The 27,009-nt window shown below is 38.0% G+C and overlaps 1 protein-coding gene across 13 annotated transcripts in view; it reads right to left on the reverse strand.

Moving 5' to 3' along the window:
• Positions 1-27,009, reverse strand: part of LOC144250108 (chromaffin granule amine transporter-like) — a 236,043-nt gene that overhangs the window by 101,761 nt on the left and 107,273 nt on the right. Inside the window, exons 11-14 of one of the 13 annotated variants that reach the window (XM_077792539.1) lie at positions 25,949-26,048; positions 24,728-24,847; positions 11,741-11,840; positions 10,542-10,661 (exon numbers count right to left, since the gene is read on the reverse strand). The exons of the other annotated variants lie outside the window; for them this stretch is intronic. The gene's annotated coding sequence lies outside the window, so the exon portion shown is untranslated. The remainder of the gene's footprint in view (positions 1-10,541; positions 10,662-11,740; positions 11,841-24,727; positions 24,848-25,948; positions 26,049-27,009) is intronic. 13 annotated transcript variants of the gene reach the window in all.

Genomic DNA, 27,009 nt, shown 5'->3' on the forward strand with positions numbered 1-27,009 from the left:
ATAAGGAGGGGGACTCAAAACAGAGCAGGCTGGAAGAGCATGAAAAGAAGACTACCAATTAGAAGGGACAAGAGGTGGGAGGGAATGGGAGAGAGAAGGGGAATTTCATGGAAATGGAAGGATACCCTCATTGTTACACACAATTACATAGAAGAGGATGTGAGGGGAAAGGGGGAAAAAAAGGAGAGAAATGAATTACAGTAGCTGGGGTAGAGAGAGATTATGGGAGGGGAGGGGACAGAAGGGGGGATAGGGAGGGAATAGGAAAGGCAGCAGAATATAACAGACACTAGTATGGCAGTATGTATAAACCTGCACGTACAGCCAATGTGATCCTGCAAACTGTACACGTGGTAAAAATAAGAATTCATACCCCACTTGAATCAAATGTATGAAATATGATATGTCAAGATCATTGTAATTTTTTTTTAAGCAACCAATAAAAATTTAAAAAAAGAAACGAGACAAGGCCCATATTAAAGAGATTTAAAAATTCTACTGAAATCTATAAGAAAATGTTTGAATGAATCATGAGGTATTAAAAGAAGTACAAACTTAATATCTTGCATAGAATTTATCACCCTATGTTTATAGACTCAAAAAGCTTTCCTTACTTTAACCTTCAACTGTGTTTTAACAAAGCCACATTATTAAGGGCTCTCTACTTCTGGCTTTATTCTTTCTTACTTAGTCTTTTCCCCCATATGAGATCCTCACCACCACAGTCGTCAATGGCTGACCTTGCATTATAATTCAAGGATCACTCTATGTAACAGCTTCTCCATTGACTGACTGTATTCAATTGCACTTCATAGCAGGAAATGTATATAACACAGCTTTATGTTGTTCACAATATCTACCACAATACCTTGTACTTTTTGGGCACTGAATATATGGATAAGGATACACTTACGAATACTGGATCCTTTTTGTCACATGTGCTCGCGAATGAGCCAGGGTTTTCCCTCCATATCCCCCATAGTTTCCAGGAATATTCCAAACATATTGAGAAGAAGAGAAATGCTTTTATTTGGACGGTCAGTTTCGAATACACTAGGTAGGTATCTCTCTCAGATAGAAATACAAAATGACAAACAGCTGTGGTCAGAGTGAACCATGCTAGAAGACCGAATCTGAGTGATCAGAAATGCCTTTCAGCAGGAGGAGCAACAACCACTGGAACCAGATTCAAGCCAAATGGGATAGGTCTTACACTGAAAAAGGATCATTATTTGTGATTTAAAACAATAAACAAACACAGAACACCTAAAGAGAAGGAGGCACCCTGCTATAATTTGGATCTGGAATGTTGCCCAAAGGTCATGTGTTGAAAGCTTGGACCCCAATCCACCAGCATTCAGAACGGACTCTACAGAAAGGTGAATTGAATCCTGAGCTCTAACCTCGTCTGTGGATCAATCCACTGATGGGTTCATGATTGGACAGGACTATCGGGAGTTGGTCAAAACTGTGGGCGGTAGGGCCTAGTTGGAGGGTAGGCCACTGGAGTTGATTCCCTGGAAGGGTACATCATATTCCTCAGTCCTCTCTTCCCCTCACCATTTCCCTGATCTCCATGAGTTGAGAAGCTCTGTTTTGAAGCCAGGCTCTCTGCCATGGTAATCTGCCTCACTTCAGGCCACAGCAATGGAGCCTGAAATTGAACCAAAATAAATATTTACTCATTTAATTTTCTCAGGTATGTTGTCAAAGTGATGAAAAAGTCTTCTAACACACACACACACACACACACACACACACACACAGGAGGAATGGTCTAAAGGGAGAAAAGGACACTTGGTATTGTTGATGCCTTCTTCAACAGTAGACACAGCTGGGGTACAGCGTGGATTCTCACTTCAGCAGATGCTAAAAGGGGCTTAAATTTTTATTTTAGTCTTTTATGAGGAGACATTGACTAACACAGGCCTGACTTCTCTCTCAGATTTGGAGATGAATAAGAAGGACCAAGAAGATTTCCTTTTCTAGCACAGGACACAAATGCAGTCACTAGGTTCTGATAGCAATCTGAGTAATTATGTCTACTTGCTCTATCTTGAAGGCAAGAGACATTATGAGGTGATTCATATGATCCTTAGAATCTATTTAACCATTAATTTTCCAAAAATTCTTCCTTTTTTAAAATTTTATTTCTGCCACCTTGGGGTTTTGTTTCCTGAACAGACATATAGAAAGAACAGCTCAAGGAAAAGAGTCTCCTGAATATGGGCTCTGGGAAGAGAGTAATGGGAGCAAACCCAAACCCCTTCTAAAGGGTAATAAGGAAAATGATCCTAAAGGAAACAAAAAGGCAAATATGAACAAAGTGGCAGCAGGCTCCATTTGTTGGCCACTTTCTCTGCACCAGCCATCAGGTGAGAACTACACACACTATGTTCTCATTTACTGTTCAACTCATGCTTGTGAGAGAGGTTTCATAAATGCATTCTGTCAGTTTAGCTCCAAAATTGCTTTGGTCCCAACTGGTCTGTCTGTTACAGCCCACGTGCTTCCTCTCTTTGCTTTGTCCCCAACTCTACAAAACTGCCTCCTCATTAACTTGTTGGAATTTAAACACCTTGGAAAGCAGGGCCTTATCTTAACTCCTTCTGATCCTTAGAGGTATGGGAATTACATTTAGGATTGTTACTCCATAGTAGAAAATTTCTCAACTTTCTATTTCGCTCTGTACTCTTGAAACCTGGATTATATTTGGCACTGATAAACAACCATAGGTGAAGTGAACATCAACCTATTGGCTCTAAAACAAATTTTTCTTAAGTGAAATTTAAGCGGAATTTTTGAGCACTTAAATAAACTTCAATCAGAATCAACAAGGACCAAATAATATTAAAATGAACTCGAAAATTTATAGATTAACAGCAAAAGTTTACTTTTGGAAAGGGTAAAGATGGTTCTTTAGTGAAATTTAATCCGTATTATAATTTGAATTCTGAGACTGATTAAGACTCTGTGATGGTTAATTTTATATGTTAACTCGTCTGGGCTACGATGCCCAGATACTTGGCCAACTTTTATTCTGGGTGTGTCTGTGCTGGTGTTATGGGGTGAGATTTACTTTTGAATCGGGGACTTTTAGTTAAATAGATTCCATTCTCTAATGTGGAGCGAGACCTCACCTCGTCAACTGAATGCAACTGAATGGGACAAAGAGCCCACCTCTCCCAGACAAGAGGGAACTGTCCAGTGAACTACCTTTGGATTTCATCTACAACATTGATTCTTCCTGGCTCCACAGCACACTGCCTTGGGACTCAAACTGGGACACTTTCCTGGGTCTCTAGCTCCTCCCAGCCAACCCTGCCCAATCCTGTGAGCCAATAGCTGACAGGCAAGTGCAGGGAAGAAGCAGAGGCCCTGCAGGGGGTGAGTGTGCTACTGGATGCCAGTCCCTGGTCAAAGCGCAGGACAGGCTTCTGAGTTTACAGGCAGGAAGGGATGATTAGTGTTGGTGGAGCCCCAGGAACCCCGCGCTCTGAGGAATTCTGAGCGCTTGGGTCATAATCGACCCCGGCAACGCCGGAGGACGTTCGGGGCAGAGAAGTGGATGGTGATGGACGCGCTTCTCAGAGCTGGTCCGATGGATCACTGAAGTGGCCACGATGTGGTCCTGGTTTGGAGGCCTGGGCTCAGGCTTGGGCCACTTCTTGGGTCAGGTGGGGAGCAGCTTGGCTTTCCTCACCGGCCAGAGCTCCACCTTCAACAGGGAGATGCTTCTGGATGACTTAGGAGACCCAGAAGCAGCTTTACATCATGGTGGGAGAAAGGAAATGGAAACTACTGATTCCACACTAAGATGTGAGAATGAAGGACCGAAAAAGTGCTGTACTGACCTGGAAGAAAAGCATGAAGCATCAGAGCTACAAATAAACCATCAGTCTGTAAGTTCCCAAAATCAACTGCCACAGAAAGAGGTAGAGATCAGCCATCCTAAAGCAGGACAGATTGTACTGCAAGATCAAATGTTCCAACTACAGGCAGCTGCTCAATCAGTACGCTCGGGAGCTTGTGGTGTACCAACAACAACTGCACCGGCTCCGCTCGGTTCCCTGGTCGGTAGTCATTTTTCAGCCTTTCGTGATGATGACACGGACTTTAGTGACATAATTTTATCACAACAAGAAACAAACAGATTACCAACTGAAGTTGCAAAACATGAATCTGAAGTTGGCCACTCGAGGCAGATTGCTGAGGCTCAGGGAACGCACCATTCTGACTCAAGTGAAATCTGCAAAGTATTAAATACTATCAAGACTCTTCAACCAAACCAAAGTCCAGACATATATGATCATCAGCATGAAATTTCAGTTTGGGAGCAGAGTTCTACTGTGGCAGAAAAGGGGAGAACCCTTCCTCAGCATTCAGCAGTGGAAGAAGTGTTCAGGCTTCAACGAGCCCTGGCTGATGCGGAGAAGGAAATCGTGAGACTAAATGGTTTAAACCAGGATAACCGTCTTGCTGAAGACAATCTGAAACTTGAAATGCACGTTGAAGCTCTAGAAAAAGAGAAGTCATCATTGAGTCAAGAAAAAGAGGAACTTCAGATGTCACTGTCAAAACTGAGCCGTGACTATCAAGTCATGAAAAACAAAGCTTCAACGGACATGAATTTGAATGTACAATTACTAGACTTAAAACTTCACTTGAAGGCAAAGGAGGAAGAACTGAATCAGACTATCAATGAAAAGAAAATGCTGATAGCTGAGTTAGAAGAACTGGATCATCGGAATCGGGAAGCTACAGAGCACATGATTTTGATACAAGATGAGCTATCAAAACAACAAAATGAAGGAGACCTTGTCATCAAGAAGTTGGAACAAGATCTAGATGATGAAAAAAAGAGAGTTCATCAACTTGAGGATGAGCAGATGAACATATCCCAAGAGCTGCATGTGCAGAAGGAGAAGTTAACTGAGAATGCACGGAGCCTCAGTGATTTGCATTTAACTAAGCAGAAGCTTGAAGGTAAAGTAGAAGATTTAGTAGATCAGCTAAATCAGTCACAAAAAAATAGTTCAAACGTCCAGCAGGAAAACCTTGGGCTTAAGGATCACATTAGACAACTTGAAGAGGAGCTGTCTGGGTTTAAGAGTAAGTATCGAGCCTCTCTGAATGAAGACTCTAACAGTCATTGTAAGGATGACATGCCTAAAGAACGAGAAGCTGAAGCTAGCAACCTAAGGCAAAATCTTTCTCAAGAGGAACAGCTCAATGAAAACTTAACAAAAGTTGCTGTTGAACTCAAGACGGAAAATGAAATGTTGATTTTAGCACGTGACGATGTAAGGCGTAAGTTGGAAGAATCTATTGCTGCTTACAATCAAATCTCTCAAGAAAAAGACACTATCACGGAGACTCTCAAAAGAGACAAAGAAGAGACTGAAGCCAAACTGCACCAGGCAGAAAAAAGACTGTTGGAAGAAGCAAATAATCACAGGCAGACTATTCAGGAACTCTCCAATGCACATGATTGGAATACCTCGGCCTTAAAGCTGAAACACGAATGTGCAGTTCAACTCAATCAAGAGAAGGACTTTGAAATAGCAGGACTCAAAAAGAATATTGAGCAAATGACTGCTGATGAAAAAGAAACTGAGGAAATTTTGGCATCTTACATAGAAGAACAGGAGCGATTGATACAAGTCATAAATGAGAAAGAAGTTTTTATTGAAAAACTCGAAGAAAAAAGTTCACAACTACAAAAGGATTTAGATAAGTGTTCTCAGGCCTTAAGAGAAAATGAAACTTTAAGGCAATCCGTTGAAAGAAAGGACAGAAGTCTTACCTACATGAGAGCAGAAAACAACTATCTGCGAGTAGAACTGGAAATATTTACGCAACCTGTACCAGTGGCTGAGCCTGAAGCTCTTGATGCTATCACAGAACTAGAATTGGAGGTATCTCAACTGAACATAGTCAAAAATCATCTGGAAGATGAAATTCAAGACCATCTGAATATAATTGAAAATCAAAACCAGCATAAAATGCAACTACTTCAGTCTTTACAGGAGCAGAAGGAGGAAATGCATGAATTTAAGTACAAGTATGAGCAGATGAATGCTGCGCATAGCCAGTTAATTTTAGAAAGAGAGGAGGAAATTAAGAACTTGCAGAAAACTGTTGAAGAACTAAAAGCCCAGTTGCCTGGAGAGAGAGGAGACGCTCAAACACTGAATTCTGATATTTTTCAAGAGACCAAAGTAAAAATCCTAAGAGAAAACGAGGTTCAACACTTCCAAGAAGAAGAGAAAGCTCTGCATTCTGCTGAACTAGCCAAAGAAAAACAGTCAATAGCTGAATGGAAGAACAAGGCCGAAAAGCTAGAAGGAGAAGTAACATCACTGCAGGAACGTTTGGATCAAGCGAATGCTCTGTGGGATTCTGCTTCCAGACTGAGAGAAGACTTAGATCTCAAGGAAGAGCAGATGGCAGAACTGAAAAAACAAAACGAGCTCCGAAAAGAAATGTTGGACCACGCACAACAGAAATTGTCGACTTTGGTCAACAGCGCAGAAGGAAAAGTGGACAAAGTCCTCATGCGAAACCTTCTAATCGCTCATTTCCAAACAACAAAAGGCAAACGTCGTCGTGAAGTATTGCAGTTGATGGGGAGCATCCTGGACGTTCCAAAGGACGAAATGGAGCACTTGTTGAATAAAGATTATGGTGGTGTCAGAAAGTGGATGAGGAGTTGCCTTGGAGGGGCTTCAACAAGTGTCCCCAGCACACCTCCGAAACCAAATCAACAACCCCAACCCGTGCTTCATAGTTCTTTTTCAGAACCCCTTTACCAGGAAATGTTAAAGATGGAGCCAAATTAAGAGCTGGCAGAAGCACCAACGGGAATCCACTCTTGGTCCCACGTTCTGCAGCGGTGCCTCTTAGTAACCTCGCTGGAGTTGGACTTGGTGGACCTGGGCGTCCTCTTTTCACACCCATTGCAGATTTCATGCCCACCTTTACACCGTCGCCAGTGTCCCTGCACAACAGGGCCAGAGCTGTACTCCAGGATCTTCTAAATATTTAGCATTATTCTAAAGAAGCCATAACCCTTTTTGATGTTTTACAGCATGGCCTTTTGAAAAAGCACGCATGTGCTTGTAGACAAAAAGAGAAAGCAAAACAGCTGGTATATGTAAGTGTATGGCTACTAGGTATTTTATTTTATTTCTTTAGTTGTTGTTGTTGTTGTGATTTTTTGCTATAGTACTTTTTAAAAAATTTGTTTTGTTTTTTGTAGCACTTTTTGTTTATAGAATTTTGTTCCAATGTAGCAGATAATCATCACCAGTTATCAATTCTGATGTACTTTTGTGAGCCACTGTACAGAGCAGCCTTCTTGAACCACTAGTTCCAACCTCACTTAATGGCATTAAGATAAAAACGATACATGCAATCACAGGAAACAAGAGAAATCCAACCCATGAGAAGGATGTCTCAGATTCAGAGTACATGAAAACCAAATATAATGTTGCAAAACGTTGAGAATATTTAGTTTATCCAAGATAACATTGTACAACTACCAAGCGAAAATTCCAATGGGGAGGACCTAAACAGGAAGCTTAGTGGATAAATTCTAAGATGCTTTGAATCCAAATTCTATGACCCCTATCCATTTTGCTGATTTCCATTTCTCTACGAAAGTCACTTCACATTAATTCAGTTTTCCAGATGATAAATATGTCCAGAAGGAAGAGTATTTTTATGAGGCAACCCCGCCCGAAGTGGGATCACATGATCCATTGCCAATGGAAAAGTTAATTAGTAAGAATGTATCATTAAATATCTGGACTGCTTATCTACATACTATTGGGGGCTCTACAATCATTCTTATAAACACATTTTATAAAACATTTGATCAAAACAAGTTGGGGAGAGAAATAAGCTGACAACAGTTTTTGGAAGATGAAAAGCTTTACAACAGGAGTAGTTATAACCTTTTGATAAATTAAGGTAAAAGATGAATCAAAAGTTTCTAGCTTAAGTAGGTGAAATCAGAGAAGCGAAAAAGCAGATTGCATAGCACATACTTCTCTGACACCCGTAGTTTCTAAAACCATTCAGAACGTTTTTATTAAAATTAATTTAAACAAAATTTAATATGTTTTTAAATATAAATTATACTATCATTTAATATAAATTAATCTAATTTAAATCAATCTAATTTAAATTAATTTTATTAGTAGTATTATTTAAATTTCTTTTATTAATACTATGGTTTGATTTAAATTCATTTTATTAATTGATATTGTTTATTAACTTATGTTAAATTATAGTATGATTTATATTTAAAAATTCATTAAATTTTATTTAAATTAATACAATTTTACAAAGTAAATTTAACATAATATAGATTGAATTATTTAATATTGACTATATAATTTAATATAAATGTCAATAAAGTTAATTTTAATAAAAATGCTCTTAGTTGTTTTGGAAATTACAGGTGGCAGTGAAGTATTAGCAATATTATCTTCTTTTTTCTCCTCTTTGATTTTACCTAACTTAAGCTAGAACCTTTTGGTTTATCTTTTGCTTTACTTTACAAAAATAAAAAAAAAGGAAGAAAAACACCTAGTAGCTACACACATATCGGCTTTTCCTTTCTTATTTCTAAATTTCACCTTAACATTTACATTATTTTACCAAAATTAAGATGCCATCAGTTGTTAGGCATGAACAAAATCACTGAAACAACAACTGGAGGACGCATCCCAAAGTCACATTGGCCAAGTATTCAAAACATATAAATGTCTGAGAACCGATGAGCTCTGATAGTAAAGTTTCCCACCTATGAAAAGTTTCCCAATGCTATGGAAAATGATGACATTTCTCTTTTTGTGTTTTTTAAGCTGAGAACCAACCTAAGGTATGTTATCAGAAATTGTATGTAACTCAAGTCTTTAAATTTCTTATTTTTCCTGTACTGCAGACAAAGAGGCTCACAATTCCTTGAGCTCTACTAGCATTTTAGTGACAGGAAAAAATTCAATGATGCATAGTTGTTTATTTGCATTCAATGTCTATCAATCTTACATACTTTGGGAAGGGTCACAAGCCACGGCCCTTATGCCTCCTGCTCTATTTCAAAGCCTCCAGCATCAGTTGCAACAATTCTAGGAAACACTGGGAATACTCTATGGTACAAAATGCACAATTACTTTTATTTGAAAGCATCTCTAAGACATGAGTCATTAGGTGACTTTCTTGTTCTAAGTAAATTTACTGAATTATTATTAAGTGATAACACGGTAAGCCAAAATGAAAAATGAAAGCATATGCTTCAAATCAGAGCAAGGAAGAAATAAGAAGGTATGATGTGTGGTAAAAATACACGAACATGCAAATATTATCCAGCCTTCTTACGTCAAATGTCCTCTCTTTTATTTATTTATTTTTTGGAGGTTACATTCTTGCATGATATGCATGGAACAACTTTTGGGGGGATACGATCAGAAATTCAGCACTAAAATCTGCCTTCCTGTAACATCACACGGCTTACTCCCGAGAAGAATATCAAAGTATATATTTGGCTTCGACTTGCCAAATTACTTGGAATCTTATTCCAGTAGACTTCACACGGTTGGGAAAAGCAGAGTTCAGATTTGTCATGAGAGATTTTTATATATTCTGCTCACTCCATTGTGTCTAGGTGAGCCTTTGGGTTTCAATGCCTGGAAACACACTTCTTATATTTCAGAATTGAAGAGCTCTTGGAAACGGCGACCTCACTGCATTCTTGAGAAAAATATGTTATACAGGTACTCAGAAAATTACAAAGATTAATCTAGATCCAAGGTTTTTTTAAGACAAGGGGTTTAATGGAGAACACAGCAAGATAGCCTTAGAAATTTCATACTCCCTGCATTCTTAGGAAAAGCTGCTATATTGTAAAGAATAACACCAAACAGAAAAGTTCCTAAGAAAATATTGTGCTTTCAGTTTCCTTGTCTCATAAATTTTATTAAAGTTTCATTAAAGACCCTGTATTTGCTAGCCTTTTTATTAAATACTTTTTTGAGATATTCTATTAATGTCTATGACTGGATTTTATTTGGTCTCACATGAATGTCGCTCCCTGTGACAAAGGGTACATGGGAGGCAGGCAGGATCAGCCTGTCCTCTCCGAGGCACCAGCTGTCCGAACCAGGCTCTGACAGAGGTAGTGAAGGGCACTAGCGTCTCCTGGACTGAGCGAGAGGGTAAGTATCTGAGTGATATTAATTGTGTATAAATGCCACATTTTTTTTTTTATGCATTCATCTACTAAGTTGTTTCCACAATTTAGCTAATGTGAATTTTGCTGCTATAAACATTGATGCGGCTGTGTCCCTGTAGTATGCAGTTTTTAAGTCCTTTGGGTATAGACCAAAAAAGAGGGATAGCTAGGTCAAATGGTGGTTCTATTCCCAAATTTCCAAGGAATCGCCAAACTGCTTTCCATATTGGCTGCACCAATCTACAGTCCCACCGACAGTGTAGGAGTGTACATTTTTCCTGAAATCCTCACCAACACTTACTGTTGTTGTCTTCATCATAGCTGCCATTTTCAAAAATCGCTGACATTCTAACTGGAGGGAGGTGCAATTAAACCCCTATCTCTCACCATGCACAAAACTCCACTCAAATGAATCAAGGACCTAGGAATCAAACCAGAGACCTTGCATGTAACAGAAGAAAAAGTAGGCCCTAATTCCAATCATATGGGATTAGTCCCAAAATTCCTTAATAAGACTCCTATAGCACAAGAATTAAAATCAAGTATCAATAAATGAGATAGATTCAAACTAAAAAAGTTTCTTCTCCACAAAACAAACAATCTGGGAGGTGAATAGGGATCCTACATCTTGGGAGAAAAGTTTTGCCCCATCACACATCAGATAGAGCACTAATCTCTAGGGTATAGAAAGAACTCACAAATCTAAATACACACACACACACACACACACACAAATAAATAAATAAATAAATAAATAAATAAATGAATGGATGAACGAACGAATAAATAAATAAATAAATAAAATAAAATAACCCATTCAATAAATGGGCCACGGACCTGAACAGACACTTCTCCCAAGATGATATAAAATTAATCAACAAATTTATGCAAATATGCTCATCATCACTAGCACTTAGAGAAGTGAAAATCAAAACTACACTAAGATTTGAGGTTCAATCTTAAAGGCTGAAAATGAGCATGTTTCACCTCTCTTTCTCCTTCTACCACCAAATCCTCATAGAAATTAGAAAAGGACATTTGAAATGCTCAGTGATCCAAAATAAGAATGAGAATTTCAAGGACTGAACACAAAAATAGATTATGAAAGAGTAGATCAAGTTGAAAAGACAAAAGCAAACATAGAACGTGCAAGGAAACAGTTCACTTGCAGAAGCTGAGAGGTAACAGGCTGCTTCATGCTTTCAGTATTACATACCAGGGATCACAGAGCACAGGACAACAATAAGATAGTTATCTGGGGTACCACACCGTGGGGTACATAGAGCAAAAACATGGGAAACCCTGCAGAATAAAAGGCATCAACTGAACATCCCTCTCTCAGAACCCAAACAAGGAACCACCAACAAGCAGGGAGGGATAGAGAAGAGCTGTGTAATGCACTTAAGAAGCCTGACTGAGGAGCTATACCAAGAAGTTGTACCATGCACACAAAACTACATATCATGTTCAAACACACAGGCTACAGCCACCAAAATTTACCGTGCCCTAGACCACAATGAAAACGCCAGCCAATTCCGTAAAGGTGTTATCACACAGGCTGCAATTCTTTGTGCATCTAAAATTAGAAGAATTTTGACTCCTCAAAAAAAAAAAAAAAAAAAAATTCCATATACAATGAAATTAGGGCCATAGAAACAATTCCAAATAATTGTTAGATTAAAGCAAAAATCAAGATGGAATTAAATTAAAATACTATAATGGCAGAAGCAACAGGGATTTAGATATATGTATTTGAAAAGAGATTGAAATCAAACGGCATATGCTTTTAACATAAAAACATAAGAAAATACCTGGATACTGGATAAAATAATGTAAATGTTAAGGCAAAATTTAGAAAAAAAAAAAAAAAGGAAAAGCTGATGTGTGTAGCTACTGGGTGTTTTGTCTTCCCATTTTTATCTTGGTAAATTAAGATAAAAGATAAACAAAAGTTTCTAGCTTAAGTTAGGCAAAATGAGAGAGCAGACAAAAGTAGAATATATAGCTAATATTTCTCTGATACCTGTAGTTTCTAAAACCACTAAGTGGATTTTTATTAAAATTAATCTTATTAATATTTTTATTATATAGTTAATATTAAATGATTTAATCTATATTAAATGTTATTTAAATTGACTTTGTTAAATTGTATTAATTTAAATGAAATTTAATGAATTTTTAGTATACTGATTTTAAGTCCTTTAGTTATAAACCAATGAGTGGGACAGCTGGGTCAAATGGTGCTTCCGATCCCAGTTTTCCGAGGAATTTTCATACTGCTTTTCAGACTGGCTGCATCAATTTGCAGTGCCACCAGCAATGTATACGTGTACCTTTTTCCCCCACATCCTCGCCAACATTTACTGTTGCTTATATTCTTGATGATTGCCATTCTGATTGAAGTGAGATGAAATCTTAGAGTAGTTTTGATTTGCATCTCTCTCATTACTAGTGAAGTTGAACATTTTTTCATATATTTATTGACTGATTGTATTGCTTCTTCTGTGAAGTGTCTGTTCAATACCTTGCCCTTTACATTAAAATAAATATATATATATATATATATATATATATATTGTTTATTGCTGGCAAAAATAGAGTATCATTGAATAGTTCCAAAGTTTAGAGACTTCTAAAAAAGTGGCTTTTATAGACTTTCATGAGTTGAAAACTAGTTGTATTTCTAATAGGGTGGAGCTCAGTAATCACTATGTTGCCATCAAGAAAGCCCGGCAGATGTTTGCCCAGTGGAATGAAAGAAAAAAAAAAAAAAAAAAAAAAACCAGAATTGAGAACATCATCCAGGCAAATCAGTAGGCAACTGATTCTAGCTCGAGGCAGACAATTAATCTGTTGACGAATCTACTTTCACAGTTTGTACATAACATTTATGGACTATTATTTTAAATTCTATTTTTAAAATATTTATTATTTAGCCTTTCGTGGACACAACATCTTTATTTTATTTTATTTATTTATTTATTTTTTTTTTATGTAGTGCTGAGGATCAAACCCCATGCCTCACGCATGCTAGGTGAACGAGCTACTACTTGAGCCATAGACCCAACACTCTCTTAAATTCTTATTTCCACCTTGCTTCTTTATGATAATGAGAATTCAAATTTATGGGCAATATAGCATTCACTGAACAACTTCTCAGTCCAAATCAAGCCTTCTACTACTGTATTGTCACTGGAGTGTTATGTTAATCTTCCTACAAACGTGTGCGGAACATTTCATTGATTATGCCAATTCTTAAAGATACAAATGTGCCGAGCCCTAATATCCAGAGTACACAAAGAACTCAAAAAGTAAACATTAAGAAAACAAACAACCCAATCAACAAATGGGCCAAGGACCTGAACAGACACTTCTCAGAGAAGGATACACAATTAATCAAAAAATACACGGAAAAAAATGCTCACCATCTCTAGCAATCAGAGAAATGCAAATTAAAACCACTCTAAGATACCAAATCAGTCCACTAAGAATGGCAGCCATTAGGAAGTCAAACAACAACAAGTGCTGGCAAGGATGTGGGGGGAAAGGTACACTTGTACATTGCTGGTGCGACTGCAAATTGGTGCAGCCAATTTGGAAAGCATTATGGAGATTCCTGGGAAAGCTGGGAATGGAACCACCATTCGACCCAGCTATTCCCCTTCTCGGACTATTCCCAAAGACCTAAAAAGAGCATGCTATAGGGATACAGCTACATCAAGGTTCACAGCAGCACAATTCACAATAGCTAGAATGTGGAACCAACCTAGATGCCAGTCAATAGATGAATGGATAAGAAAATGTGGCATTTGTACACAATGGAATATTACTCAGCACTAAAAAATAACAAAACCATGGCATTTGCAGGGAAATGGATGGCATTAGAGGAGATTATGCTAAGTGAAGTTAGCCAATCCCTAGGAAAGAAATGCTGAATGTCTTCTTTCATATAAGGAGGGGGACTCAAAACAGAGCAGGCTGGAAGAGCATGAAAAGAAGACTACCAATTAGAAGGGACAAGAGGTGGGAGGGAATGGGAGAGAGAAGGGGAATTTCATGGAAATGGAAGGATACCCTCATTGTTACACACAATTACATAGAAGAGGATGTGAGGGGAAAGGGGGAAAAAAAGGAGAGAAATGAATTACAGTAGCTGGGGTAGAGAGAGATTATGGGAGGGGAGGGGACAGAAGGGGGGATAGGGAGGGAATAGGAAAGGCAGCAGAATATAACAGACACTAGTATGGCAGTATGTATAAACCTGCACGTACAGCCAATGTGATCCTGCAAACTGTACACGTGGTAAAAATAAGAATTCATACCCCACTTGAATCAAATGTATGAAATATGATATGTCAAGATCATTGTAATTTTTTTTTAAGCAACCAATAAAAATTTAAAAAAAGAAACGAGACAAGGCCCATATTAAAGAGATTTAAAAATTCTACTGAAATCTATAAGAAAATGTTTGAATGAATCATGAGGTATTAAAAGAAGTACAAACTTAATATCTTGCATAGAATTTATCACCCTATGTTTATAGACTCAAAAAGCTTTCCTTACTTTAACCTTCAACTGTGTTTTAACAAAGCCACATTATTAAGGGCTCTCTACTTCTGGCTTTATTCTTTCTTACTTAGTCTTTTCCCCCATATGAGATCCTCACCACCACAGTCGTCAATGGCTGACCTTGCATTATAATTCAAGGATCACTCTATGTAACAGCTTCTCCATTGACTGACTGTATTCAATTGCACTTCATAGCAGGAAATGTATATAACACAGCTTTATGTTGTTCACAATATCTACCACAATACCTTGTACTTTTTGGGCACTGAATATATGGATAAGGATACACTTACGAATACTGGATCCTTTTTGTCACATGTGCTCGCGAATGAGCCAGGGTTTTCCCTCCATATCCCCCATAGTTTCCAGGAATATTCCAAACATATTGAGAAGAAGAGAAATGCTTTTATTTGGATGGTCAGTTTCGAATACACTAGGTAGGTATCTCTCTCAGATAGAAATACAAAATGACAAACAGCTGTGGTCAGAGTGAACCATGCTAGAAGACCGAATCTGAGTGATCAGAAATGCCTTTCAGCAGGAGGAGCAACAACCACTGGAACCAGATTCAAGCCAAATGGGATAGGTCTTACACTGAAAAAGGATCATTATTTGTGATTTAAAACAATAAACAAACACAGAACACCTAAAGAGAAGGAGGCACCCTGCTATAATTTGGATCTGGAATGTTGCCCAAAGGTCATGTGTTGAAAGCTTGGACCCCAATCCACCAGCATTCAGAATGGACTCTACAGAAAGGTGAATTGAATCCTGAGCTCTAACCTCGTCTGTGGATCAATCCACTGATGGGTTCATGATTGGACAGGACTATCGGGAGTTGGTCAAAACTGTGGGCGGTAGGGCCTAGTTGGAGGGTAGGCCACTGGAGTTGATTCCCTGGAAGGGTACATCATATTCCTCAGTCCTCTCTTCCCCTCACCATTTCCCTGATCTCCATGAGTTGAGAAGCTCTGTTTTGAAGCCAGGCTCTCTGCCATGGTAATCTGCCTCACTTCAGGCCACAGCAATGGAGCCTGAAATTGAACCAAAATAAATATTTACTCATTTAATTTTCTCAGGTATGTTGTCAAAGTGATGAAAAAGTCTTCTAACACACACACACACACACACACACACACACACACAGGAGGAATGGTCTAAAGGGAGAAAAGGACACTTGGTATTGTTGATGCCTTCTTCAACAGTAGACACAGCTGGGGTACAGCGTGGATTCTCACTTCAGCAGATGCTAAAAGGGGCTTAAATTTTTATTTTAGTCTTTTATGAGGAGACATTGACTAACACAGGCCTGACTTCTCTCTCAGATTTGGAGATGAATAAGAAGGACCAAGAAGATTTCCTTTTCTAGCACAGGACACAAATGCAGTCACTAGTTTCTGATAGCAATCTGAGTAATTATGTCTACTTGCTCTATCTTGAAGGCAAGAGACATTATGAGGTGATTCATATGATCCTTAGAATCTATTTAACCATTAATTTTCCAAAAATTCTTCCTTTTTTAAAATTTTATTTCTGCCACCTTGGGGTTTTGTTTCCTGAACAGACATATAGAAAGAACAGCTCAAGGAAAAGAGTCTCCTGAATATGGGCTCTGGGAAGAGAGTAATGGGAGCAAACCCAAACCCCTTCTAAAGGGTAATAAGGAAAATGATCCTAAAGGAAACAAAAAGGCAAATATGAACAAAGTGGCAGCAGGCTCCATTTGTTGGCCACTTTCTCTGCACCAGCCATCAGGTGAGAACTACACACACTATGTTCTCATTTACTGTTCAACTCATGCTTGTGAGAGAGGTTTCATAAATGCATTCTGTCAGTTTAGCTCCAAAATTGCTTTGGTCCCAACTGGTCTGTCTGTTACAGCCCACGTGCTTCCTCTCTTTGCTTTGTCCCCAACTCTACAAAACTGCCTCCTCATTAACTTGTTGGAATTTAAACACCTTGGAAAGCAGGGCCTTATCTTAACTCCTTCTGATCCTTAGAGGTATGGGAATTACATTTAGGATTGTTACTCCATAGTAGAAAATTTCTCAACTTTCTATTTCGCTCTGTACTCTTGAAACCTGGATTATATTTGGCACTGATAAACAACCATAAGTGAAGTGAACATCAACCTATTGGCTCTAAAACAAATTTTTCTTAAGTGAAATTTAAGCGGAATTTTTGAGCACTTAAATAAACTTCAATCAGAATCAACAAGGACCAAATAATATTAAAATGAACTCGAAAATTTATAGATTAACAGCAAAAGTTTACTTTTGGAAAGGGTAAAGATGGTTCTTTAGTGAAATTTAATCCGTATTATAATTTGAATTCTGAGACTGATTAAGACTCTGTGATGGTTAATTTTATATGTTAACTCGTCTGGGCTACGATGCCCAGATACTTGGCCAACTTTTATTCTGGGTGTGTCTGTGCTGGTGTTATGGGGTGAGATTTACTTTTGAATCGGGGACTTTTAGTTAAATAGATTCCATTCTCTAATGTGGAGCGAGACCTCACCTCGTCAACTGAATGCAACTGAATGGGACAAAGAGCCCACCTCTCCCAGACAAGAGGGAACTGTCCAGTGAACTACCTTTGGATTTCATCTACAACATTGATTCTTCCTGGCTCCACAGCACACTGCCTTGGGACTCAAACTGGGACACTTTCCTGGGTCTCTAGCTCCTCCCAGCCAACCCTGCCCAATCCTGTGAGCCAATAGCTGACAGGCAAGTGCAGGGAAGAAGCAGAGGCCCTGCAGGGGGTGAGTGTGCTACTGGATGCCAGTCCCTGGTCAAAGCGCAGGACAGGCTTCTGAGTTTACAGGCAGGAAGGGATGATTAGTGTTGGTGGAGCCCCAGGAACCCCGCGCTCTGAGGAATTCTGAGCGCTTGGGTCATAATCGACCCCGGCAACGCCGGAGGACGTTCGGGGCAGAGAAGTGGATGGTGATGGACGCGCTTCTCAGAGCTGGTCCGATGGATCACTGAAGTGGCCACGATGTGGTCCTGGTTTGGAGGCCTGGGCTCAGGCTTGGGCCACTTCTTGGGTCAGGTGGGGAGCAGCTTGGCTTTCCTCACCGGCCAGAGCTCCACCTTCAACAGGGAGATGCTTCTGGATGACTTAGGAGACCCAGAAGCAGCTTTACATCATGGTGGGAGAAAGGAAATGGAAACTACTGATTCCACACTAAGATGTGAGAATGAAGGACCGAAAAAGTGCTGTACTGACCTGGAAGAAAAGCATGAAGCATCAGAGCTACAAATAAACCATCAGTCTGTAAGTTCCCAAAATCAACTGCCACAGAAAGAGGTAGAGATCAGCCATCCTAAAGCAGGACAGATTGTACTGCAAGATCAAATGTTCCAACTACAGGCAGCTGCTCAATCAGTACGCTCGGGAGCTTGTGGTGTACCAACAACAACTGCACCGGCTCCGCTCGGTTCCCTGGTCGGTAGTCATTTTTCAGCCTTTCGTGATGATGACACGGACTTTAGTGACATAATTTTATCACAACAAGAAACAAACAGATTACCAACTGAAGTTGCAAAACATGAATCTGAAGTTGGCCACTCGAGGCAGATTGCTGAGGCTCAGGGAACGCACCATTCTGACTCAAGTGAAATCTGCAAAGTACTAAATACTATCAAGACTCTTCAACCAAACCAAAGTCCAGACATATATGATCATCAGCATGAAATTTCAGTTTGGGAGCAGAGTTCTACTGTGGCAGAAAAGGGGAGAACCCTTCCTCAGCATTCAGCAGTGGAAGAAGTGTTCAGGCTTCAACGAGCCCTGGCTGATGCGGAGAAGGAAATCGTGAGACTAAATGGTTTAAACCAGGATAACCGTCTTGCTGAAGACAATCTGAAACTTGAAATGCACGTTGAAGCTCTAGAAAAAGAGAAGTCATCATTGAGTCAAGAAAAAGAGGAACTTCAGATGTCACTGTCAAAACTGAGCCGTGACTATCAAGTCATGAAAAACAAAGCTTCAACGGACATGAATTTGAATGTACAATTACTAGACTTAAAACTTCACTTGAAGGCAAAGGAGGAAGAACTGAATCAGACTATCAATGAAAAGAAAATGCTGATAGCTGAGTTAGAAGAACTGGATCATCGGAATCGGGAAGCTACAGAGCACATGATTTTGATACAAGATGAGCTATCAAAACAACAAAATGAAGGAGACCTTGTCATCAAGAAGTTGGAACAAGATCTAGATGATGAAAAAAAGAGAGTTCATCAACTTGAGGATGAGCAGATGAACATATCCCAAGAGCTGCATGTGCAGAAGGAGAAGTTAACTGAGAATGCACGGAGCCTCAGTGATTTGCATTTAACTAAGCAGAAGCTTGAAGGTAAAGTAGAAGATTTAGTAGATCAGCTAAATCAGTCACAAAAAAATAGTTCAAACGTCCAGCAGGAAAACCTTGGGCTTAAGGATCACATTAGACAACTTGAAGAGGAGCTGTCTGGGTTTAAGAGTAAGTATCGAGCCTCTCTGAATGAAGACTCTAACAGTCATTGTAAGGATGACATGCCTAAAGAACGAGAAGCTGAAGCTAGCAACCTAAGGCAAAATCTTTCTCAAGAGGAACAGCTCAATGAAAACTTAACGAAAGTTGCTGTTGAACTCAAGACGGAAAATGAAATGTTGATTTTAGCACGTGACGATGTAAGGCGTAAGTTGGAAGAATCTATTGCTGCTTACAATCAAATCTCTCAAGAAAAAGACACTATCACGGAGACTCTCAAAAGAGACAAAGAAGAGACTGAAGCCAAACTGCACCAGGCAGAAAAAAGACTGTTGGAAGAAGCAAATAATCACAGGCAGACTATTCAGGAACTCTCCAATGCACATGATTGGAATACCTCGGCCTTAAAGCTGAAACACGAATGTGCAGTTCAACTCAATCAAGAGAAGGACTTTGAAATAGCAGGACTCAAAAAGAATATTGAGCAAATGACTGCTGATGAAAAAGAAACTGAGGAAATTTTGGCATCTTACATAGAAGAACAGGAGCGATTGATACAAGTCATAAATGAGAAAGAAGTTTTTATTGAAAAACTCGAAGAAAAAAGTTCACAACTACAAAAGGATTTAGATAAGTGTTCTCAGGCCTTAAGAGAAAATGAAACTTTAAGGCAATCCGTTGAAAGAAAGGACAGAAGTCTTACCTACATGAGAGCAGAAAACAACTATCTGCGAGTAGAACTGGAAATATTTACGCAACCTGTACCAGTGGCTGAGCCTGAAGCTCTTGATGCTATCACAGAACTAGAATTGGAGGTATCTCAACTGAACATAGTCAAAAATCATCTGGAAGATGAAATTCAAGACCATCTGAATATAATTGAAAATCAAAACCAGCATAAAATGCAACTACTTCAGTCTTTACAGGAGCAGAAGGAGGAAATGCATGAATTTAAGTACAAGTATGAGCAGATGAATGCTGCGCATAGCCAGTTAATTTTAGAAAGAGAGGAGGAAATTAAGAACTTGCAGAAAACTGTTGAAGAACTAAAAGCCCAGTTGCCTGGAGAGAGAGGAGACGCTCAAACACTGAATTCTGATATTTTTCAAGAGACCAAAGTAAAAATCCTAAGAGAAAACGAGGTTCAACACTTCCAAGAAGAAGAGAAAGCTCTGCATTCTGCTGAACTAGCCAAAGAAAAACAGTCAATAGCTGAATGGAAGAACAAGGCCGAAAAGCTAGAAGGAGAAGTAACATCACTGCAGGAACGTTTGGATCAAGCGAATGCTCTGTGGGATTCTGCTTCCAGACTGAGAGAAGACTTAGATCTCAAGGAAGAGCAGATGGCAGAACTGAAAAAACAAAACGAGCTCCGAAAAGAAATGTTGGACCACGCACAACAGAAATTGTCGACTTTGGTCAACAGCGCAGAAGGAAAAGTGGACAAAGTCCTCATGCGAAACCTTCTAATCGCTCATTTCCAAACAACAAAAGGCAAACGTCGTCGTGAAGTATTGCAGTTGATGGGGAGCATCCTGGACGTTCCAGAGGACGAAATGGAGCACTTGTTGAATAAAGATTATGGTGGTGTCAGAAAGTGGATGAGGAGTTGCCTTGGAGGGGCTTCAACAAGTGTCCCCAGCACACCTCCGAAACCAAATCAACAACCCCAACCCGTGCTTCATAGTTCTTTTTCAGAACCCCTTTACCAGGAAATGTTAAAGATGGAGCCAAATTAAGAGCTGGCAGAAGCACCAACGGGAATCCACTCTTGGTCCCACGTTCTGCAGCGGTGCCTCTTAGTAACCTCGCTGGAGTTGGACTTGGTGGACCTGGGCGTCCTCTTTTCACACCCATTGCAGATTTCATGCCCACCTTTACACCGTCGCCAGTGTCCCTGCACAACAGGGCCAGAGCTGTACTCCAGGATCTTCTAAATATTTAGCATTATTCTAAAGAAGCCATAACCCTTTTTGATGTTTTACAGCATGGCCTTTTGAAAAAGCACGCATGTGCTTGTAGACAAAAAGAGAAAGCAAAACAGCTGGTATATGTAAGTGTATGGCTACTAGGTATTTTATTTTATTTCTTTAGTTGTTGTTGTTGTGATTTTTTGCTATAGTACTTTTTAAAAAATTTGTTTTGTTTTTTGTAGCACTTTTTGTTTATAGAATTTTGTTCCAATGTAGCAGATAATCATCACCAGTTATCAATTCTGATGTACTTTTGTGAGCCACTGTACAGAGCAGCCTTCTTGAACCACTAGTTCCAACCTCACTTAATGGCATTAAGATAAAAACGATACATGCAATCACAGGAAACAAGAGAAATCCAACCCATGAGAAGGATGTCTCAGATTCAGAGTACATGAAAACCAAATATAATGTTGCAAAACGTTGAGAATATTTAGTTTATCCAAGATAACATTGTACAACTACCAAGCGAAAATTCCAATGGGGAGGACCTAAACAGGAAGCTTAGTGGATAAATTCTAAGATGCTTTGAATCCAAATTCTATGACCCCTATCCATTTTGCTGATTTCCATTTCTCTACGAAAGTCACTTCACATTAATTCAGTTTTCCAGATGATAAATATGTCCAGAAGGAAGAGTATTTTTATGAGGCAACCCCGCCCGAAGTGGGATCACATGATCCATTGCCAATGGAAAAGTTAATTAGTAAGAATGTATCATTAAATATCTGGACTGCTTATCTACATACTATTGGGGGCTCTACAATCATTCTTATAAACACATTTTATAAAACATTTGATCAAAACAAGTTGGGGAGAGAAATAAGCTGACAACAGTTTTTGGAAGATGAAAAGCTTTACAACAGGAGTAGTTATAACCTTTTGATAAATTAAGGTAAAAGATGAATCAAAAGTTTCTAGCTTAAGTAGGTGAAATCAGAGAAGCGAAAAAGCAGATTGCATAGCACATACTTCTCTGACACCCGTAGTTTCTAAAACCATTCAGAACGTTTTTATTAAAATTAATTTAAACAAAATTTAATATGTTTTTAAATATAAATTATACTATCATTTAATATAAATTAATCTAATTTAAATCAATCTAATTTAAATTAATTTTATTAGTAGTATTATTTAAATTTCTTTTATTAATACTATGGTTTGATTTAAATTCATTTTATTAATTGATATTGTTTATTAACTTATGTTAAATTATAGTATGATTTATATTTAAAAATTCATTAAATTTTATTTAAATTAATACAATTTTACAAAGTAAATTTAACATAATATAGATTGAATTATTTAATATTGACTATATAATTTAATATAAATGTCAATAAAGTTAATTTTAATAAAAATGCTCTTAGTTGTTTTGGAAATTACAGGTGGCAGTGAAGTATTAGCAATATTATCTTCTTTTTTCTCCTCTTTGATTTTACCTAACTTAAGCTAGAACCTTTTGGTTTATCTTTTGCTTTACTTTACAAAAATAAAAAAAAAGGAAGAAAAACACCTAGTAGCTACACACATATCGGCTTTTCCTTTCTTATTTCTAAATTTCACCTTAACATTTACATTATTTTACCAAAATTAAGATGCCATCAGTTGTTAGGCATGAACAAAATCACTGAAACAACAACTGGAGGACGCATCCCAAAGTCACATTGGCCAAGTATTCAAAACATATAAATGTCTGAGAACCGATGAGCTCTGATAGTAAAGTTTCCCACCTATGAAAAGTTTCCCAATGCTATGGAAAATGATGACATTTCTCTTTTTGTGTTTTTTAAGCTGAGAACCAACCTAAGGTATGTTATCAGAAATTGTATGTAACTCAAGTCTTTAAATTTCTTATTTTTCCTGTACTGCAGACAAAGAGGCTCACAATTCCTTGAGCTCTACTAGCATTTTAGTGACAGGAAAAAATTCAATGATGCATAGTTGTTTATTTGCATTCAATGTCTATCAATCTTACATACTTTGGGAAGGGTCACAAGCCACGGCCCTTATGCCTCCTGCTCTATTTCAAAGCCTCCAGCATCAGTTGCAACAATTCTAGGAAACACTGGGAATACTCTATGGTACAAAATGCACAATTACTTTTATTTGAAAGCATCTCTAAGACATGAGTCATTAGGTGACTTTCTTGTTCTAAGTAAATTTACTGAATTATTATTAAGTGATAACACGGTAAGCCAAAATGAAAAATGAAAGCATATGCTTCAAATCAGAGCAAGGAAGAAATAAGAAGGTATGATGTGTGGTAAAAATACACGAACATGCAAATATTATCCAGCCTTCTTACGTCAAATGTCCTCTCTTTTATTTATTTATTTTTTGGAGGTTACATTCTTGCATGATATGCATGGAACAACTTTTGGGGGGATACGATCAGAAATTCAGCACTAAAATCTGCCTTCCTGTAACATCACACGGCTTACTCCCGAGAAGAATATCAAAGTATATATTTGGCTTCGACTTGCCAAATTACTTGGAATCTTATTCCAGTAGACTTCACACGGTTGGGAAAAGCAGAGTTCAGATTTGTCATGAGAGATTTTTATATATTCTGCTCACTCCATTGTGTCTAGGTGAGCCTTTGGGTTTCAATGCCTGGAAACACACTTCTTATATTTCAGAATTGAAGAGCTCTTGGAAACGGCGACCTCACTGCATTCTTGAGAAAAATATGTTATACAGGTACTCAGAAAATTACAAAGATTAATCTAGATCCAAGGTTTTTTTAAGACAAGGGGTTTAATGGAGAACACAGCAAGATAGCCTTAGAAATTTCATACTCCCTGCATTCTTAGGAAAAGCTGCTATATTGTAAAGAATAACACCAAACAGAAAAGTTCCTAAGAAAATATTGTGCTTTCAGTTTCCTTGTCTCATAAATTTTATTAAAGTTTCATTAAAGACCCTGTATTTGCTAGCCTTTTTATTAAATACTTTTTTGAGATATTCTATTAATGTCTATGACTGGATTTTATTTGGTCTCACATGAATGTCGCTCCCTGTGACAAAGGGTACATGGGAGGCAGGCAGGATCAGCCTGTCCTCTCCGAGGCACCAGCTGTCCGAACCAGGCTCTGACAGAGGTAGTGAAGGGCACTAGCGTCTCCTGGACTGAGCGAGAGGGTAAGTATCTGAGTGATATTAATTGTGTATAAATGCCACATTTTTTTTTTTATGCATTCATCTACTAAGTTGTTTCCACAATTTAGCTAATGTGAATTTTGCTGCTATAAACATTGATGCGGCTGTGTCCCTGTAGTATGCAGTTTTTAAGTCCTTTGGGTATAGACCAAAAAAGAGGGATAGCTAGGTCAAATGGTGGTTCTATTCCCAAATTTCCAAGGAATCGCCAAACTGCTTTCCATATTGGCTGCACCAATCTACAGTCCCACCGACAGTGTAGGAGTGTACATTTTTCCTGAAATCCTCACCAACACTTACTGTTGTTGTCTTCATCATAGCTGCCATTTTCAAAAATCGCTGACATTCTAACTGGAGGGAGGTGCAATTAAACCCCTATCTCTCACCATGCACAAAACTCCACTCAAATGAATCAAGGACCTAGGAATCAAACCAGAGACCTTGCATGTAACAGAAGAAAAAGTAGGCCCTAATTCCAATCATATGGGATTAGTCCCAAAATTCCTTAATAAGACTCCTATAGCACAAGAATTAAAATCAAGTATCAATAAATGAGATAGATTCAAACTAAAAAAGTTTCTTCTCCACAAAACAAACAATCTGGGAGGTGAATAGGGATCCTACATCTTGGGAGAAAAGTTTTGCCCCATCACACATCAGATAGAGCACTAATCTCTAGGGTATAGAAAGAACTCACAAATCTAAATACACACACACACACACACACACACACACACACACACACAAATAAATAAATAAATAAATAAATAAATAAATGAATGGATGGATGGATGAACGAACGAATAAATAAATAAATAAATAAAATAAAATAACCCATTCAATAAATGGGCCACGGACCTGAACAGACACTTCTCCCAAGATGATATAAAATTAATCAACAAATTTATGCAAATATGCTCATCATCACTAGCACTTAGAGAAGTGAAAATCAAAACTACACTAAGATTTGAGGTTCAATCTTAAAGGCTGAAAATGAGCATGTTTCACCTCTCTTTCTCCTTCTACCACCAAATCCTCATAGAAATTAGAAAAGGACATTTGAAATGCTCAGTGATCCAAAATAAGAATGAGAATTTCAAGGACTGAACACAAAAATAGATTATGAAAGAGTAGATCAAGTTGAAAAGACAAAAGCAAACATAGAACGTGCAAGGAAACAGTTCACTTGCAGAAGCTGAGAGGTAACAGGCTGCTTCATGCTTTCAGTATTACATACCAGGGATCACAGAGCACAGGACAACAATAAGATAGTTATCTGGGGTACCACACCGTGGGGTACATAGAGCAAAAACATGGGAAACCCTGCAGAATAAAAGGCATCAACTGAACATCCCTCTCTCAGAACCCAAACAAGGAACCACCAACAAGCAGGGAGGGATAGAGAAGAGCTGTGTAATGCACTTAAGAAGCCTGACTGAGGAGCTATACCAAGAAGTTGTACCATGCACACAAAACTACATATCATGTTCAAACACACAGGCTACAGCCACCAAAATTTACCGTGCCCTAGACCACAATGAAAACGCCAGCCAATTCCGTAAAGGTGTTATCACACAGGCTGCAATTCTTTGTGCATCTAAAATTAGAAGAATTTTGACTCCTCAAAAAAAAAAAAAAAAAATTCCATATACAATGAAATTAGGGCCATAGAAACAATTCCAAATAATTGTTAGATTAAAGCAAAAATCAAGATGGAATTAAATTAAAATACTATAATGGCAGAAGCAACAGGGATTTAGATATATGTATTTGAAAAGAGATTGAAATCAAACGGCATATGCTTTTAACATAAAAACATAAGAAAATACCTGGATACTGGATAAAATAATGTAAATGTTAAGGCAAAATTTAGAAAAAAAAAAAAAAAAAAAAAGGAAAAGCTGATGTTTGTAGCTACTGGGTGTTTTGTCTTCCCATTTTTATCTTGGTAAATTAAGATAAAAGATAAACAAAAGTTTCTAGCTTAAGTTAGGCAAAATGAGAGAGCAGACAAAAGTAGAATATATAGCTAATATTTCTCTGATACCTGTAGTTTCTAAAACCACTAAGTGGATTTTTATTAAAATTAATCTTATTAATATTTTTATTATATAGTTAATATTAAATGATTTAATCTATATTAAATGTTATTTAAATTGACTTTGTTAAATTGTATTAATTTAAATGAAATTTAATGAATTTTTAGTATACTGATTTTAAGTCCTTTAGTTATAAACCAATGAGTGGGACAGCTGGGTCAAATGGTGCTTCCGATCCCAGTTTTCCGAGGAATTTTCATACTGCTTTTCAGACTGGCTGCATCAATTTGCAGTGCCACCAGCAATGTATACGTGTACCTTTTTCCCCCACATCCTCGCCAACATTTACTGTTGCTTATATTCTTGATGATTGCCATTCTGATTGAAGTGAGATGAAATCTTAGAGTAGTTTTGATTTGCATCTCTCTCATTACTAGTGAAGTTGAACATTTTTTCATATATTTATTGACTGATTGTATTGCTTCTTCTGTGAAGTGTCTGTTCAATACCTTGCCCTTTACATTAAAATAAATATATATATAT

The sequence above is a fragment of the Urocitellus parryii genome, chromosome 14, assembly GCF_045843805.1.
Source record: "Urocitellus parryii isolate mUroPar1 chromosome 14, mUroPar1.hap1, whole genome shotgun sequence".
NCBI lineage: Eukaryota > Metazoa > Chordata > Mammalia > Rodentia > Sciuridae > Urocitellus > Urocitellus parryii.